Source organism: Cyrtonyx montezumae, unplaced genomic scaffold (assembly GCF_038088225.1).
Source record: "Cyrtonyx montezumae isolate F1298 unplaced genomic scaffold, pur_monq_1.0 scaffold_3, whole genome shotgun sequence".
In the NCBI taxonomy this organism is placed as follows: Eukaryota; Metazoa; Chordata; class Aves; order Galliformes; family Odontophoridae; genus Cyrtonyx; species Cyrtonyx montezumae.
In genome coordinates, this window is record NW_027072034.1 from 126,608,001 (window position 1) to 126,625,508 (window position 17,508).

The 17,508-nt window shown below is 42.5% G+C and overlaps 1 protein-coding gene across 1 annotated transcript in view; it reads right to left on the bottom strand.

Annotated features, from left to right (window-relative positions):
* Nucleotides 1-13,782, bottom strand: part of FRS2 (fibroblast growth factor receptor substrate 2) — a 43,195-nt gene extending 29,413 nt beyond the window's left edge. Inside the window, exon 1 of the mRNA XM_065743317.1 lies at nucleotides 13,664-13,782. The gene's annotated coding sequence lies outside the window, so the exon portion shown is untranslated. The remainder of the gene's footprint in view (nucleotides 1-13,663) is intronic.
* Between the last annotated feature and the right edge of the window lie 3,726 nt (nucleotides 13,783-17,508).

Below are 17,508 nucleotides of genomic sequence, written 5' to 3' on the forward strand. Positions count from 1 at the left end.
TTCTAATTTAGTCTATTTCAGTTACCCTGTGTGTTTATATACACCCTATATACATAAAACATATATATACACGTATAATGTTGCAATAGATAGGGCAGCAAAATGCAGTGCAGAAAGCAAAACAAACAGCTGGAAAACTTTTAAATAATATAGCATGGAGCCACAGCCAGAACATATTCATCCCCTGCTTGTGCTGTGCCAGCAGCTGGAAGCCTGTGGTGTGCTGCGAGCAGGGCTCCTGTCAGACTGAAACCTGCCTGGTGCTGCACACATACAAATCTGCTGCCACAGCAGAAATGCCGACCAACTCCCCAAACAGCAGGGTCACTAAGAAGTTAGTTTATTTACAAGAAAGGATGAGAGAAACAGAATATGAGAATTCCAGTTTATAGGAAGAAAGGGGGAGAAAAAGATTAATCCTAGTGTGCAGCTGTTCTAAAGCAACTAAGTCCCTTCCGAACCATGGAATGAAGTTACACTTTTTGTTTGAAGCCCTCATAAACAATTTGTTTCCCTGTAAGTAGGGAAAAGCTTAAGTTTATGAATAGCTTGTAAATTCAGCCCCAAATTTACAAATGGAGGAAATTCTGATCTATGGCATCCAATTCATCAAGGCACAGCAGATGACATTTTCCTATGTGCCTCCTGCTTTGGTCAAAAATCTCAATGACTTCAGATCGTGGAGGCAGATAAAAAGTGGAAGTTGATCAATTTCTATTGTTATCAGCCAAAATATATTAATTCCTGTAGGTCATAACCAGTTTCTAGACATCCTTCCAGGACAGACAGATCATTTGAGGTCTGTGACTGCACAGAAGGAAAACTCATTACATTATTTGCCATCAAGGAAATGTAGGAGAAATATAAAATTTTCACTTCAGAAATGTCATCTGTTCCAATTCCTCTTCATGTTAATCACTCCCAAACGCTGTTTAACATTATGTATATACAGTTTAGATAAAAAGAGCTTTTATCTGCTTTTATCATCTCCAGGGCTGTGTTCAGTAGAACAATGATCCACCAGCCCTCCATAAATCATCTGAGCTCATCAGAAAGTCTCTATTAAAGGAAAGTACTGCAAGAACGAGAATAATGTAAGGCTCAAAACATGCAGCAAGTTTGACTAGCATACATGTCATTAGAGCATGAATGTGCTGATCAGCCTACCTGTGCACTGTAGATAGGCCCCACATGTGCCTGAGATACAGCCCTGATTCACCAACCAGAAGAAACTAAGGTGGGTCCATTCCCTCTGAAGCTGCTACTGAACGGTCATTAACACCTCCAGAATAATTACTTAGTCTGTCACGATCTTGATCAAATGTAATGAGCTTTCCCTGATGTCCATGAGCTGATGAATTGGTAGCAAACAGCCCCACACCACCTCCTGCAGAAGTCTGCAGGCAGCCATGCCACACACATCTACTTCTAATGGGGACCATAAGCACATGAACTTCCTCAACTTTCCCCATACTAACAGCCCTACATCAGTTGAACCATTTTTACCTTACTCCGTTTAGAAAAACAATTCTTGGCTGCTTACTTGATGATTACTTTCTTATTATTGTAACCACTGAACCAAAGCCAAACTGGGCAAACAAATCTGTATGGGCATGATGATTTTTGCAACCGATGTACTGAAATGATAGCTGATTTATTCAGTCTTTGGTGCGTCAGGGTTTCCCTGCTGGTCATCAGAGAGCCCAGGGAACAACAACCACAGAAACCTCAAACTCAGCATACTGCCCACGTGGCATTGGATATGTCTGATGTGAGAGTTCCTGAGAACCATGTACAGCTGATGCTGCCCACTAGCTTAGTTACACACGCAAAAGCCTCTGTCATGTCACTGACACAGACTTATACCATTAACAGCAACGTGCCTTAGATGAAGTGCATCTTTCAGACTGGCAATAGCCAGCAAAAGATTAAAAGGAAAAAATACTAATGCATGGATAAATAACACACAAAACATACAAACTGTGCTTGAAAAATCCCAGAGCACCACAGAACCCAAGGGTACTATTCATTACATTAGGTGCAGGTTGACAATCATCACACGCTTCTAGGGAAGCATTCAGACCTTTCCTGGAACCAAAAGGAAGTTCTGGGAAGCAGCAACTAACATTAGCCAGGAGCTGATGCATACAGTACACAATGCTGCCAAGGTGCCAGCCCTGCCTCACACAGGAGGCAAACACTGACCCACTCACACATCAGTCACTACATTGCTGCAGAGCACAGCATGGCCTTTTAAAACAAGCAAACACCAATCTGCAAGGCACACTGTAAAATGATTTGCAAGCAGCTTGATCATCCATGTACAAGACGGTTGTGCAAAGCAAATGGAAGAAAAAAGTGCAGCAGCTGCCCCAAGCTGCACTGCCTCTGCTTCTAGATTAAAATGAAAACCAACTACTACTATGACATCCAGTTGAGCTATCAGCACTTCACCCAGCTTGGTTTTAGTCTCACTGGTAGCTTAAAAGCAAAATATTCACAAATATGGATTTGAAACCCAAAGAAATTGTTAAACAAAGTCTGTTATTAGGGTTAGCCTATGAGGAACTCTGAAACAAACAGAATTTTACATCAAACAAATTGGTGATTATTTCAGATACATTTTCTGTTTAAGTAAAGGCTGACATGCTACAGATGCCACCTCCTTACTCCTTCAAGTTTTACAATAGCTTTAAACATGCCTACATCTAGTATCCGTGAAGTTGTAACTCAAGAAAAGCCACCCACCTCAATGTAGTCCATTTCTAATAATAGATAATCAATGATCTAAGTAAAAAAAAGCCTCCCGTCTTGGAATTTATTCTCATAACGCACTTATAGCGAATGTAAGCCACATTTTTTCCCAAATCACAAGCAGCTTAACCCACAACATCTACTATTAGAGGCAAGATACAACAATATTTTTACTGCTCACTAAAACCCACTCAACTTTATTATTCCATCTCTCCAAGCATTCATCTGTTTTCTTTCCCTTTTTGTTCTGAAGTCAAGAAATACAAAAGGGCTTCTGAGGCTACATCCCCTTGATACAGCACACTTTTCATACGGAACTAATTTAAAATCTAACTACTTTAAAACCTCATTACTACAGTATTTCACATATTCCTCTTTAGCTGACATGGAAGCTTCATATATTTCATTCTACAGAAGTTTACACTCTTTTCAGCTCCTGGGTTACATCCAGTTTCTGACAATTTGAATGCCAGCATTTCTACATACTAATGATGGAGCAGAATATAAAGCTGAATGCACCCAAATGACAGAAGAGAGCTGAAGATTTTCTTTCTACAGAAGACTGAATGTTCTCTGTCCCTTCCCCATCTACCCCTCCACCCCAGCAATTTTACCTATTAATCACCAGCAAAACTCCATTGGCAAAGAAAATCCAGCACATCTAGGTCACTCATTTTCACCACATATTTCACGTACAATATCCCATTTGCTCCACTTCTAAAACTTGTGCTGAAGGCAGAACAGTGCAAAAAACACAATGCACAATCCCTCATGCCCTTCATGCTGGGCAAGACAGCACAGGAGCCAACCCACCCAGGGCACGCTGCAGTCAGGCATCTCAGAATCAAAGTGGATGCACTTGGATGTATCACACAAGTTTGTACCACTCTACTTCTTAGCATAAAATAAGCCGTTTAATTATTTTATTTAATCTTTCCCTAGAAGACAAGATTTCTTATGAAGTACTCCAACTCACAGCTACATAGGATTACTCCACACACCTTCCTACTCCAAACTATGAAGAACCCACCTGCAGTCCGGCTCTCCTTCACTCCTACAGAGTTCAAAGGCTGTAAATAGTGAATTTATTGGCATATAAGTAGTTGCACCTTTTTGTCCTATGGACCTCACTAAGTTTTCTCACCTGCAGTTACATGAGAAGTTAAAACATGAAGCAGAAACTTGAAAAAAATGAAGAGTAACTCAAAATTGTGCTCCAATTTACATATCAAAAGGTTAAGAGCAGTGGAAGCTATCAGAGGTGTGATGTGAACATAAACTAGATTTAACTGCCTGACAATTGATTTTTTACATGTTTGTTTCTGTGAGCCCTAACACTTTAATATGTAAACTGAGGCACAACCAGTCCAAAGCTGCTCTAGGCTGAGCTTCGGGGGAAGTCAAAGATATTTATGTCCTTTGCAGTGGACAAAAGACGGGGACAGGCTGTACATCAATAAGCATTACTGACTTATTTTAACGTCAGCAATGAAGAACTCACAAAAAATGCTAAATGGGTTACAGTATCAGCATAATCAAACCTTCAGAATGGTGTTTCTAAGTTCCACATTATTAACAATACTAAGCTATGTTTTACTGTAATATAAAACTTTTAAAAATACACCCTCTGAAGTGAGCTGCATCCACTTAACAAACCAGGACTAAATATTACAGGTGACTTCATACATACAAACTCTTCAAAAGAGGTAAATTTAAACTTTGCAGACACATGAAATCGTGCTTTACATGATCGATTTAGAAAGATTTAGCAGGACAAGGAACTCTGAAGCAGGAAGAAATAAATATTTATTAAGCAAACAAACTGACACTTATGGATGAAAGTCACAGTAAAAGAAAACACATATGTGAAGGTCAGATGATCCACATTCACTGTAGGCACAGAAAATCCAAGATAAATACCTTAAACTTCAGATTCTGAAGGGCAGCTTGTTGCCCTTTACTGGAAGAAATATTTCAAGATCCTAAGTGGCCATAAGTATCTGAAAATAACAGCCACAATATATACTCACACTGGAAGAGTCTTACAGAAACTAGAAGCTTATCTGAGTTTCTGGCATACGTTGTGCCTCTAAGACAAAACAAACATTGCTCCAGAACCGAAGACCTAAAAGACAATCTGAAAATGCCTTCCCCACTTTTGTTTTCAAAACAGGTTCTGGAACTTGGAAGAGGGAGAATGTAAGCACTAGGTAAGAAAGGTTTACCCATCTACCTGCCTACCTGAAAAAAGAGGAGTGGGGGCAGGGGGAAAGGAAAATAGTTTCAAGCCTATGTAGCACATTCCCCTCTTCCCTTACTGTACACATTCTTTTCTAGTCCAGCAGCTTTTAAGAATAAAGCATTATCGAGAGTTGCAGGACTGCCCAACTGCCATGTATTACTCAAGATCTCTCTAAACACAGGCCTCACAATATTATAGTACAACATAAATACCACAGAATCATAGAATGGTTTGGATTGGAAGAGACCTTTGAGAACATTTAGTTCCAACCCCTCTGCTACAGGTGGGACAGCTCCCTCTAGACCAGGTTGCACAAAGCACCGTCCAGCCCGGTCGTAAAAATCAATGCTTGGAGAACAATTTACTGGATAATATTGAATAAAATGCTAGCTTGATCATTACTTTTTGAGATCTAAAACGTCACAGGCGAATGTTTTTTAGTTACAAAGAAACGGAATGGCATCCTTTCCAGCCAAACTGCAAATACAGAGGATGCTCTCTCACAAAAATCAATGCTATAGTTTAAAACACATACAGTAAATGAAGATGATAAAGGAGACATTCACATTCGCACAGAGCATCCACACATTTGCCAACTGAATCCTTAAAGGAGGGTCTAATCATTCTGGAGTAAGAATGTCTCCAAGCTACACAAACACTACATGGACTGATGCAAAACTTTCAGCTTACGATGGCACTGATATCAGTTCATTTAATAAAATTAACACTAGAGCTGCCACTGCTCTTTCACAGTATCTGCTGTACAAATTGATGAGCAATGCATACCCCATGCTCTCAACTTCAAAGTCTGGAAGGCTGCTCAGTGAACTCCAGGAGAATGAAACACAAGGTGGCTGCTATGACTCAGAAATGATTCATGACTATTTAATTCTACCATCCTAGAACTTTCCTAAGACAGGTACAGTGAGCTAAAGGAGCTAAACTATTGCAATCATTCTAATTGAAAGCAAAGGCTAAACAATCAATGGGGAAAACACAAGTGTTTGCAATCCAGCCTTCCATCAGAAATGAAAAAATACTGTGGAGTCAATTGGCTTCTCCTATTTATTATGAAAGGAAAAAGAAAAGAAAGATTGCTTCTGCTGAAATCAACTTCTGCTCTGCAATAAGCATGGACTCTAACTTTAATACATTTGTCTTGCCCAATACAATTTTTAATGTGCAGCAAATAATATTTACTATCCGAAATCATGTATGAAGACCACAAACTCTGACACTGTACACCCACAGCAAAGTTTAAAGCACATCACTAGTGCTTCTTTCCTACTGCAGAGTAAGGAAGTACAGCCATCAGACAAGAAAACAAAATTTGGAAGACACAGCAGTGTAATTTTCATAGGCCTGCATATTTGCATTCATTTACTTTTAATAGAAAGGTAGAAAGGAGATAAAAGCATAGTTCATCTGTATAAGCAGAGACACAATGGGAGGGTACTCTAATAACCCAAAGTCAGAGGTGTAATCTCTTGTAGTAGCATTAGCATATATTACATATGATAATACTGAGAAGTTTCCTAAATCAAAGCCATGGTATGAAAGTGAAGAGATAGTCTGTGAGCAGCAAGGCAAAGGGGGAGTATCATGTGGAAATATAAGATGCAGATTGTTCAGACTCAAAGACAACAAACACAGCCTCACTGAGAGAAACCAGCAGTCAAGCAGACTACTGAAACACCTTACCAGCTGTACCTTACACAGATGGCAGGGATGTGAATTTCAGGAGGAGGCCCTTGAAGTGCTCCAGATGACAGTTACAGGCCTAAACTCTGTAAAGACCAAAAAAAGAAAACAATCTTGGGAGACGTTGTTTGGACAAGGAAGGATAGGAATTAAATTTGACTGCGGACTGGAGAAGGGAAAAAAATGAAAAAAGAGGGCACCACCCTAACTACTGCCCTGGGCAACAGAGGATTATAGTACTGTCAGCAGTGTTGCAGAGAGCAAATGAGTTAAGTTAGAGAGAGCTGATAATGAGCTCCAAGGCATTCAAAATGTTTACAATAATAAGAAACACTGCAAGGAAATGCAGGGCTGAGTGAAGGCACACAGAGACATGACACTGCACAAAGAAACACAGTAAGCTAAGTTGAGAAGATAAGACACAATAAGTGCATCTTCCCATAAATGCTGCATTTTAGGATTACAGAGAGCAGGAGGACAGGAGATGCCTAGAGCAAATAGCACTGCAGACCCTTGTCCCTCCTTGTCCCCAGGGAGTGACAAGGTTGGAACAGCCAGGCAAACTTCCATGTGCCCCATCTTCTACTCCCACCAAACTAAAGCAGCTCTTAGCCACGTGCTTTCTAAAAGCACAGCTACATTTGGAAAACATAAATGTGAGTTTTGTCTGTATACTGCACCAGCTGAGAGATGTATGATAGCTATTCCTATTACAATTATTGCTGTCACTTAAAATAAAAGTTTATTTTATTTAAAATAAAATCTTTAATTTAATTACACACTTCAGGCAATGCTTGAATTTCTGAAAAATACAGTCAGATACAAGGAAAAACCTAAGAAGAGCATTATGCCCCCTGCTTCTAACGGTTGGTTGAAAAGGCTAAACCTCCTGGGTGACAGCAAGGAATAAAAGAAGGCCACTTGAGTTTCAGTATCTTTATTTTTAATTATTAAACAAAACAACAATAACAATGCCTACACAAAAATAAATAGACAGATGTGTGCGTGTGAATAAAACCCAATCCAACTAACAGTCTCCAAGACGTCAGAATAATCGTAACATATGTCCCTGGAGAAGCATCCCTCCCTGTGTTTGCTTGGTATCTTAATTTGCCTTCGGTTTCAAAATCCTCTGCTTGCCGAGAGCTATTCCTTTCAAAACCTCAGGAATTCCATTACTAGTTTTAAGCTAAATTAAAGGAAAATAGAAGCATTCAATGCATGGCAAAAGTATACACACTGTGTTTGTTGATACTCGTAAACAGACTGAAAAATTTCAACGTCTGAAGGACAACTGCTTCACAGTCAGCTCTGTTTGTGCTGTACAATTATGTAAAAAGCTGCTGCTATCATCTCAGGAAAGCTCAGCACAAGATACGTTGCTATCAAAATGGAATACAGCTTGCACTAGACCATTCCTTTTTCACTCAAAGCTTACACGTAAACCAGTTTGTTTTTCTGCAGAAGATAGTGGGAGTTTCCCATGCAAAGCTGCTGCTTCAACATCTCCACTTGGGGAAAAGATGGCATCATATGCTAAGGAACAGCAAAACAAGTCAACTCTGCCCTGCCAAATATCTGATGAATTATGAAACCAACGCATTCCCTCTCAGAAATACATTACCACATGCTACTACAAAAACAGGGAGAACACACAAAGACAAAAGTTTATGAAAACTTTATATTTTCATCTAGTATTGTTCATCCTTCCAGCATTCAGATAACAAATACAGTGTTGCCACTGTTGTTTTTAACTGACTGGCTTACAGTAAGAGTGAGATGTTCCCAGCTACACGTTGTGCCAAGTGTCACACTAATGCACAAGGTAGTACCTCTGACAAAAGAAAATCTGCCTGAAAGATGACAGTCTGATGTGTGGAGGTAAATCCCAGCGGGAAAGAATCACTTTGTGGCTGCAGGAATTCAGTGGACCTGTCCGATGACGTTTTTCACCTTCCACCAGAAATACGGGAATTCAGGTACCAGCATAACTGCACAGAGGATCTATTTTCTACTTGCAAAGGCAGGAAATTAAAGCAACTTTTCATCACTGAGTCAGCACACAGTAACGGGTCAGTGGTTTACAGCAACCGTCACCACCATAGGAATGACAACAGCAGCATCCCAATGCTGCCAGGACCAAAATCATCAGGAAGAGAAGCCAAGGGAAAAAAGTCTGATCCTCTGACTAGAAGTCACTCTGCTAACTGCGGCAGATTCTGGAAGTTGAAGGAAAGGCAGCCATGGCAGCAACAGTATGCATCATAAAGTAACAGAGAGGAACACATTCTGTAACATGAGTATTAGTCTTTGTCAAACATCAAACAAGATCCAGGCGAAAAGTCTGGGGGTTATCCTGGGCCCCCTGAGAGTCAGCAGCAGAGCAAGTACAGCTCACACAGCAGGAACCTCAGCACCCTCCAGATGGGTGGGAAAGCATTTCAGGAGAACAAAGTGGACGTGAAACTAAAGGATTCAGAAACAAGGGAAAGAAATAGTAATCACAACACTTCCACTAATTAGAAAAGAATACAGTCAATCCCAAATATGCAATAATCATGACATTTTATTGTATAAACATCAGAAAAAAAAGTTATTAGTTCTCTTATTAAAGCTGAAATCCTGGAGAATCACGGCTCCTGGAAGATAGGCCTTAAAGAGTGAACTAAACTGGCTGTTGTGATTGCTGCCTCCCAGACAGAGGCAATGAAGAAGAATCCAAAAAGAGTGCCATACTGGATGCTTGACATGCACACACACACACTTAGATGAGAAACAACACACACCAATTTATAACCTGCTCATGTCTGAAATGAAAGTTTACATATAGCTCTGATTACACAGAAGGGGCAGCAACAACAACAAAGTGATGCTTAAGAGTGGAAAATATAAAGCCTGCTATGTTATGCCTGCTCTTGTAAAACTTCTGAGTAATTAAAACAACACCTGTCTGTGCTGCATGGAATTTACACCTCCAGACAGCAGTTTTCAGCCAATAGTCCAAATAGATTAGATGAAGAATGATGCTACTTAGAAGCAGACAAAAACAACGTCCATTAAATCTGTTTCGGAAAACGTGACTGAAAAGCTACAGTAGATGACTTCTTCCAGCAGGCACTGATGCCCACAGTTAGTCACTGCCACTCAGTCAAGAGAGCTGATCATTCGTAGAGATCTGCTAGAGCAGGAATCACAGAAGGGCACAAGCATTCACTTCAGGGAAAGTTCACTGAGGCGACAGCACAGTGAAGGCAAGCAGAGCTAACCTTGCCCTGAACTGCTCAGTGCACCTCAGGCAGGCAGAGCTGCTAACAGCTTCTGTGCTGGAAAGGATCAACAGGCATGGCAACCTATGGCAGAGAGCAGGGACAAATGGAGGATGCAATCTCTAAAACTTTCACAGATGTTTGCAAAAAGCAATGCCTATCCTGAAACATTGAACAAAACTTCTGTTACAGCCTTGAAGCCTTAAGACAGATTAGGAAAACCACTAAGCTCTGCCTCGGCACTTTAACAGAAGAGTCACACGCTGCCTCCTGGGAAACTGGAGTCAACACCATTAAGCCTCAGGTCAGCCTCAGCATTTTCATCATTTGTTGTTAATGTTCAATTTACTACTTATTACTGTGGAACATCCTGCAGGTTTCTTAGCACACACTGATGACTATCTTCTTTTCTCAGCCTTTTTTATATTTAAAAACTCAATACACGTGCAACAAATGCATTGTCTCAAGAAACCAACAGATGAATGGCAGTTATAAGCAGGAGTATATTTTTTCCATTAACTGTCACTAAATTAAACAGTAGGTACCAAGTAAAAATAGAAAAAGGAAAAAAAAGAAAAAAGGCATTAGTACACAAAAGAGCAAGATTCTTCCTTAAAACCCCTTCAAAGTGCACAATGAAATCATAGTCACACTGCCATAGATTAAGGGATCTTAAATTTTAAATATGCCAACAAACCACAACTAAACAGTGCACGCAAACCCTCCATGCTAAACCCAAGCCCAACCTCACCAAAGTCAGCCAGGATTAAGCTTGCTCCAGGCTGGCACAACACATCCCTGTTACCAGAAGCATAGGTGCACCCTTCTCCCCTCACCACCATCTGTGCAGCACTGTGCCAGCCTCCTCCTCATCCTGCCCACCCTGTTGGGTGCACCTCGGCCCAGTGCTGCGTGGCCACCTGCCTGTGCCTAGGAGGAAGCAGCAGCAATGGCCTGGGAGCAAACAGGGCTAACTGCATTCTCCTGTGGCAGTCGGAGACACAGTCACACCAAGTGGTTGGGTACCAGCTGAAATCCCATAGTACTGGCCACAGGTCAAGGCCCAGGCAGCCCTGCTCTTCCCCTCCAGCACATGGGTCCCACTGCTGCTTTCACAAAGCACCCAGTCCCAATCTCACAAGGAGCATCATCAGCTAAAAGACAGAGAATGAATTATAGAATGGTTTGGGTCGGAGGGAACCAATCCAGTCTCAACCTCCTGCCACAAGCAGCACTATCATCCACCAGATCCAGCTGACCAGGGCCCCAACCAACCTGGCTTCAAACACCCCCAAGGATGGGGCACCCACAGTGCCTCCAGGCACCCTACAAGAAAAGCCACTTGTTGTCACCAGTTCAGCTCCACAGGCAGGCACTCCCAGCACAAGGGGCGAGCAGGGAGCAGACAGAAAGGCAGAACCATCCAGTCTGGATCCACAGCTGATGCTGTGAGGAGTACCTGTGTACTGCCCCATTTTACGTTTAACTTTGCCACAGCAGCTCAGTGTGATGATTCTAATACATTTCTTTTTGAGTTTAAATGTCAGCATTTTTTGGAAAGCTAAGCAGCCACAGCCTGCTTGGGCACAAGCAGCAGGAGGCGGGAGCAGGCAGCTGCAGCAGCCAGCTTCACTCCTTCTGCCCTGCAAAATAAAGTGTTATGCTAACATAGTAACCATACCTTCACCAGACATTCTTTTATGTATCACTGATTAAAGTGGCTCTGATTTTTTGCACAGTAAGAACATACATGCAATAAAGACATGTCAGATATTATTTCAATTGTAGGTTAACTTTAGAAGGAATTAAAGCAACGGTTCAGGCAATTAGAAGTAGTCTTGTAAACCCCTCTGCTGAGAAGCGTACTTCAGATACCACTCAAATGTACTGCTGGAACTGTGAGACTCAGGGGTCACAGAAGTGAATGATGCTGACTGCATGATCAGAACTCCTACTAAGCACAGATATTGCTTCTTCCAAGCTGATTTTTGAGAAGTAAATTATTATAAGTAATAGTAAAGACTGACTGTTAGAAATAACCTTGCCAATTCCAAGCAATTACATTTACTACTGCATTGTTGGATTTAAAAGGGGATAGTTCCCATGGCAAGCGAGTATACTTGTTTATACCCATCCAGAAGAAAGAAATGCAATCATATCAACTGCAGCAGGCAAGAACTATCAACTCTGCAGATCAAGAAAGGGGCAAACAGAGTGCAGATCCATAATGACATATCACTGAACCTGTCTTTGCCAGTGCCATCTATTTTCCTACAGTGTATGAAATTCTCCTTTTCTTACAGAGCTGGATTCTCCCACAGACTGCCTGTTAAAGGCTGCACAACTCCTCTTTAATCATAGTTTCTCATACGATTAAGAAGTGCTCCAAGTTCCTCTGTAGGAACTATATTGAAATAAGAACAATTTATTTTGACTACAGCTAACCACCAGCATTCAAGACAAGACACTAAACTGGAAAGCGAGCAGAAAGCTATTTAACCAAACTATTTAACCAAATACAAATATAACTGCTGGAACATTGTTTCAACAAGAATTTTCAAAGCATTCTTGATACACAGGCAAATAAACCCAGAGCTTCTCAGACAAGAAATAATGTCCTTAATCACTTTCCATTTGTGATGCAGGGAATATTTCTGGGCCTGAACTGGTGACTCATGCTGATACCAATGTACATTTCTCTTTAAGCAGGCTCCAGCATGGCCCACAGTTTGGCTGTGCTGCTCAGATGCACTTGCTAACTGAGGGAAACAGACAGGGAGCCTCGCTGATGGTTCTGCTGATCTAGACAAGCAAACAGATCTGAATCTGGACCTGCTGGATTTGATCCAATCCACTTTTAAAACAGCAATGAATATTAAGAAAATTAGATTTTAATTCCCCTAAATACAAACGTACTGCGTAGCCAGTAGTGTGGACTGAATGAGAGTCATCATACAGAATTACTTTTAACTAATACCATTAAAGCAAGATAGAATATACACCCATGCTTCTTCACGGTAACAAATAAATAAAGCTAAGAGAGGATTTCAAGTACTATTCAAAAGCTACAGGGAAAATAAAAGTTCTGGCGATATTTCTAGTATCAAACTGTAGTTGGCAGCTTATCCAACACCTCCACGCACAGCGATTTCAGCCGCGCAGACAGTAAGCGCGGTGTCATCCCCGACCGACTGCCCAACAGCATTCCTATCCGCTTCTCCTCGACACCACCACCTCTCGCGCTCTGACACTGAGCAGGGAGCCCAAGAAGCCAACAGAACACCGCAGAGGCTCGGTACCGAAACCCCTTTCCGACCTCTGCATCCTCCACACCCACCCGTCCCGCGCTCGCAGCGAGAGGACGGGGCCCGGCGCGCCGCGCGGACCGGCCGTGCTCCGTGAGCGGCGGCCCAGCGCTTGACAGCCGGCAGGGTACGGCCCGGTGCACCGAGCAGGCCGGGCGCAGCCGCTCCCGCACCCCGCTCCTGTCCCGGGCAGCCCCCGCCGCCAGGCCGGCCCGGCCACCTCCGCTTTTGTTCCGAACCCGCTCCGCGCCCGCGCTCCCTCCCTCTCCCCCGCAGCCCCGCCCGCACGCCGGCGGGATAAGGAGCGCGTCCCCGACCGCGGGGAAGGAGCGAGGTGGAGCCGGCCGGGCACCCCCGCGAGGCGCGGCCGGGACAGCGGCAGCGCCCGCACCCACCTCCGCCATGAGCCCGCGCCGGCCGCCGAGCCCGGGGCCGGGCCGCCTACCACGGGCGAGAGGCGGCCCCGCGTCCGCGGCGGGGAACGGCGGCGCCTCCCGACAGCGGCGGCGACAGGGCCTCGCTCTGGGCCGGACTCTGCCGCACAACTTCCGGGGCACGGCGGGAACGCCTTCCGGGGCGGCCGGGACGCGCCAAGCTCCGCACGGGATGGCTGCCCTACCTGGATCCCGCACCGCCTGTAGGACTGGGAGCTGGAGAAGCTGAATGCCTTGCAGAGGTTTTAACAGTCCGGAAAGGTGACGATGCCTGCGAGGGAGTGTTTAGGGTTGCTTGCTGTTTAGGGTTTGTGCCATGGCAGCTGCTGTCTGCTGTCCGTGTGAGCCCGTGGAACAAGGATAGGAGATGAGTTTTTGCTGTAGTTGGGCCACGCAGTGTGAAAGCACTTACAAACGTGCTGTATGTGCTCATGCCCCATAAATGGAGCATATCTCATGGGCTACAAAGCAACAAGCTGCTCTCAAGACAAACATCTGCAGCACTGATGTGTCCTTTAGGTCCTTTGATATGCAGACTCGCCTTTAAGTCGGCCGAGATTGGCTCAGCTACCATTGTTGATCTCAAACTGTGAGTCTACAACCAACCGTTAACTATATTCCCATTTTCCATAGCTTCCTCAGCAGCATCTGGATAAGCAATAAAAAAGGTCTGCACAGCACTCTTCCACTGGGTCTTTTCTTTCCTGCTCCTTCCAGCTCTTATCATGCCTTCACCTGCTCATTACAAGCAGCTGCATTTGATCTGTATGTCAAGTTCGGCCCCGGGCTGGCTAGCACATTGTCTCTTTGACAGTTAAGTTCTCCATCTTCTACTGGTTTTTGGTCTTACCATTTTCTGTCATCCCAACCTGAGACGATTGCATGTCCATCAAGATGCACTATTGATGCTTTTCTTTCAAAGACTGAACATCTGCTTGTAGATCTCTACAAATTATGAGCCAGTATTGCTTTAAATCCTTTGATGGCCTCTTCAGTTCTGTTCTAGATCTTTGCAAGCTTTCTTTTGATCAACTTCGAAATCAGAGACAACTTTTTCCCAGTATCTCATTATGCTGCTACTAATGCCACCTTTAAAGCTTCTCTGTAAGCAGTTGTCCCATAGATAAAATTTGCACAGCCATTATTTTATTAACTAAGCATTTCAGTGTTTGTTTGTGTGGGGTAAAGTAAATAACTCCCAAGGGTGGTAATTCAAAAAGAAACAGTATAGAGGATGGTATATTTTGAGTAGGTCTATATAGGTAGTACACAAATAATACAAAAGAGAAGATGGCTCACCTTCAAGATGACAAGGCTCGCAGGGGACTCCACGTGGGAGGGATCTCTGAGAAGAGATCCTTCCCTGGTGATGGTCAGCTCTTAAATGGGATTTGGGAGAGGTGGAACCAGGCTCCACCCCTTCCACTCACACAGGTATATCACCTTCACCTGTGGCCCCATGTCTGACTCGGTGCTCACCTCAGGTGACCAATCAGTGGTTCAGGCTGTGATTCAGCAGTTCCCATACAGTTTGGGTATTTCATATGCAGCCTTTTAATATACAGTGGCTACTGGGGGTGCTAAATACATGTTTTTCTGTGGCAACAAAATTCATCGTTCTCTAATTCATGACTGATTTACTCAATTAAATGTTATGTTAAATGTGTTATTTTTTAATCTTTTTGTTGATTTCACTTTTGCCCCAAATAAAAATCTTCAGGTTAGCAACTCTTTATTTAAAAACTAGGAGGCCATAGAAATATTTTGAAGTCTTTGGAGAAGGTAGATTGAACCACATCAGTTACACAGTAGCTCATGTTTCCAGCAGCTCTCATTTCACTGTCCCAGTGCCCTTCATTGTTGGTTCATAGACCGGTGTCATTCCAGTTCCAAGATCCTGACAAGAAATGATCAACTATGGAATTTGTACTTAGTAGATTATTGCTCTTGCCTGTAGCCTATGTTAATTTAAGACTATTCAGTTTGGTAATCAAGAGAGCAACCCAATGACGTGCAAAATTTTAACAGATTTTTTTCCTTAATAAAGTTCCTCCTTACTCATCTTGTCTTCTTAATGCCTTGGTCTGACAAAGAAGGAACTCTGAGGGAATGGAATGCCAGATCATGTTTTTGGAGTGTCCTTTCATGTGTTTAGAAATTTGTGGCAGTAAACTTGTTAAGAGTATGAAGAGAAGAGTTTGTTCCTCACAACTACTTTGGAATCTATCCCATTTCATGTCTTCTGTAGTGGGAAGCCCTTTCAAATCAGCATGAGTTGTGTATCCTTCAGCACTCACACCAAAACCTTGAAGTATATTTGGAGATGGATACCCACAAATTGAAATATAAGAGACTAAACAGTTTCTCCTAAAAATAAAATTATAGCAACAGCCTCATGACAAATCACAGAACTTCAGTCATTGTATTTTGTGAGGAAGAAGGCCTTTGATATTGCTGTAGGCATCATCTAACTCAGCTGTAGGTAAGGGCTCTTACATAATAGTACCTTTCAGGGTTTGTGACTCAGCAGCAAAAGCATGTTCCTGGCTGAAATGTAGTACAGAAACTCACTCTCTTTCTCTGTTGTAAGATGCCACCTAGGAGTGTAATTTTATTCTATCAGTTTCAAAATCCAATTGACACTATCAAAAACTTATTTAAAATTTAAAAAATTAAAAAATTAAAAAAAATAAATGTCTATAGCAAACATTTCAGGAGCTGGAAAACAGATTTACAAAGAGAGAGCACGGGACTTATTGTGCTGGCTGAACAGAGTAACACTGGTCACATTCTGCCTCTCCTCATGTGTGGCATGCTAAGTAGAATGACCCTTTGTGTGTCAAATCAAGAAGTTGTTGTTTTCACAATCAAACAAAGCCCTTATGTCCAGTAAGGGCCATATAGCAGCCACTTATGGCCTGATCTGCTCTTCTTCAGAAAAAAACAAACATCCTCATTGGGTAAATTTATATATTTTTTTTCCCAGAGGTAGAATTTTGAGCCAATAATTTAAACCAATGGATATTTTCATCATTAGTTAAGTTGTCAACATTTTGGTTAAAAATGAAAAAAAAAATGAAATCCAGTGATAAGTAAAGACGTTTTGTATCTGGACAGTTTAATTCACATAATGAATCCTCTCCTGGAATGACTGCAGGAATCTGACAAAGCTTCTGTACTTATTCTTGTGACACTCAGGGAAGAGTGGAGCAGGAATTACACAGATCACTGTTGGTATTGCAATTTGTTTTTCCTTGGGTGTGTACACTGGCTTCATCTTGTACACATATACCTCTGTAAGGGATTAATGAGCTCTAGTTAATATGCTGTGATGGAGATGATGACTATCAATGTGAGCACTGATCTATAGAATTTCACAGATAGAATCACAGAATCATTAAGGTTGGAAAAGACCACTAAGTCCAACTATCAACCCAGCACCATCATGCCCACTAAACAATGTTCCTCAGTGCCACGTTTGCCCTTTTCTTCAGCACGTCCAGGGACAGTGACTCCACCACCTCCCTGGGCAGTCTGTTCCACCGCCTCACCACTCCATCTGAGAAGAAATTTTTCCTAATATCCAAACTGAACTTCCCCTGACCCAACAGGAGGCCATTCATCTCATCCTATTGCTGTTAACTGGAAGAAGAGGCTAATCCCTACCTTGGCGCAATCTCCTTTCAGATCATTGTGTTGAGTAATCTGGTCTCCCCTGAGCCTTCTTTCTCCAGAGCAAACAATCCCAGATACTACAGTGAGATGTGAAAGCATAATTTTAAACTTAGGTGTTTTCTCTGACCTTA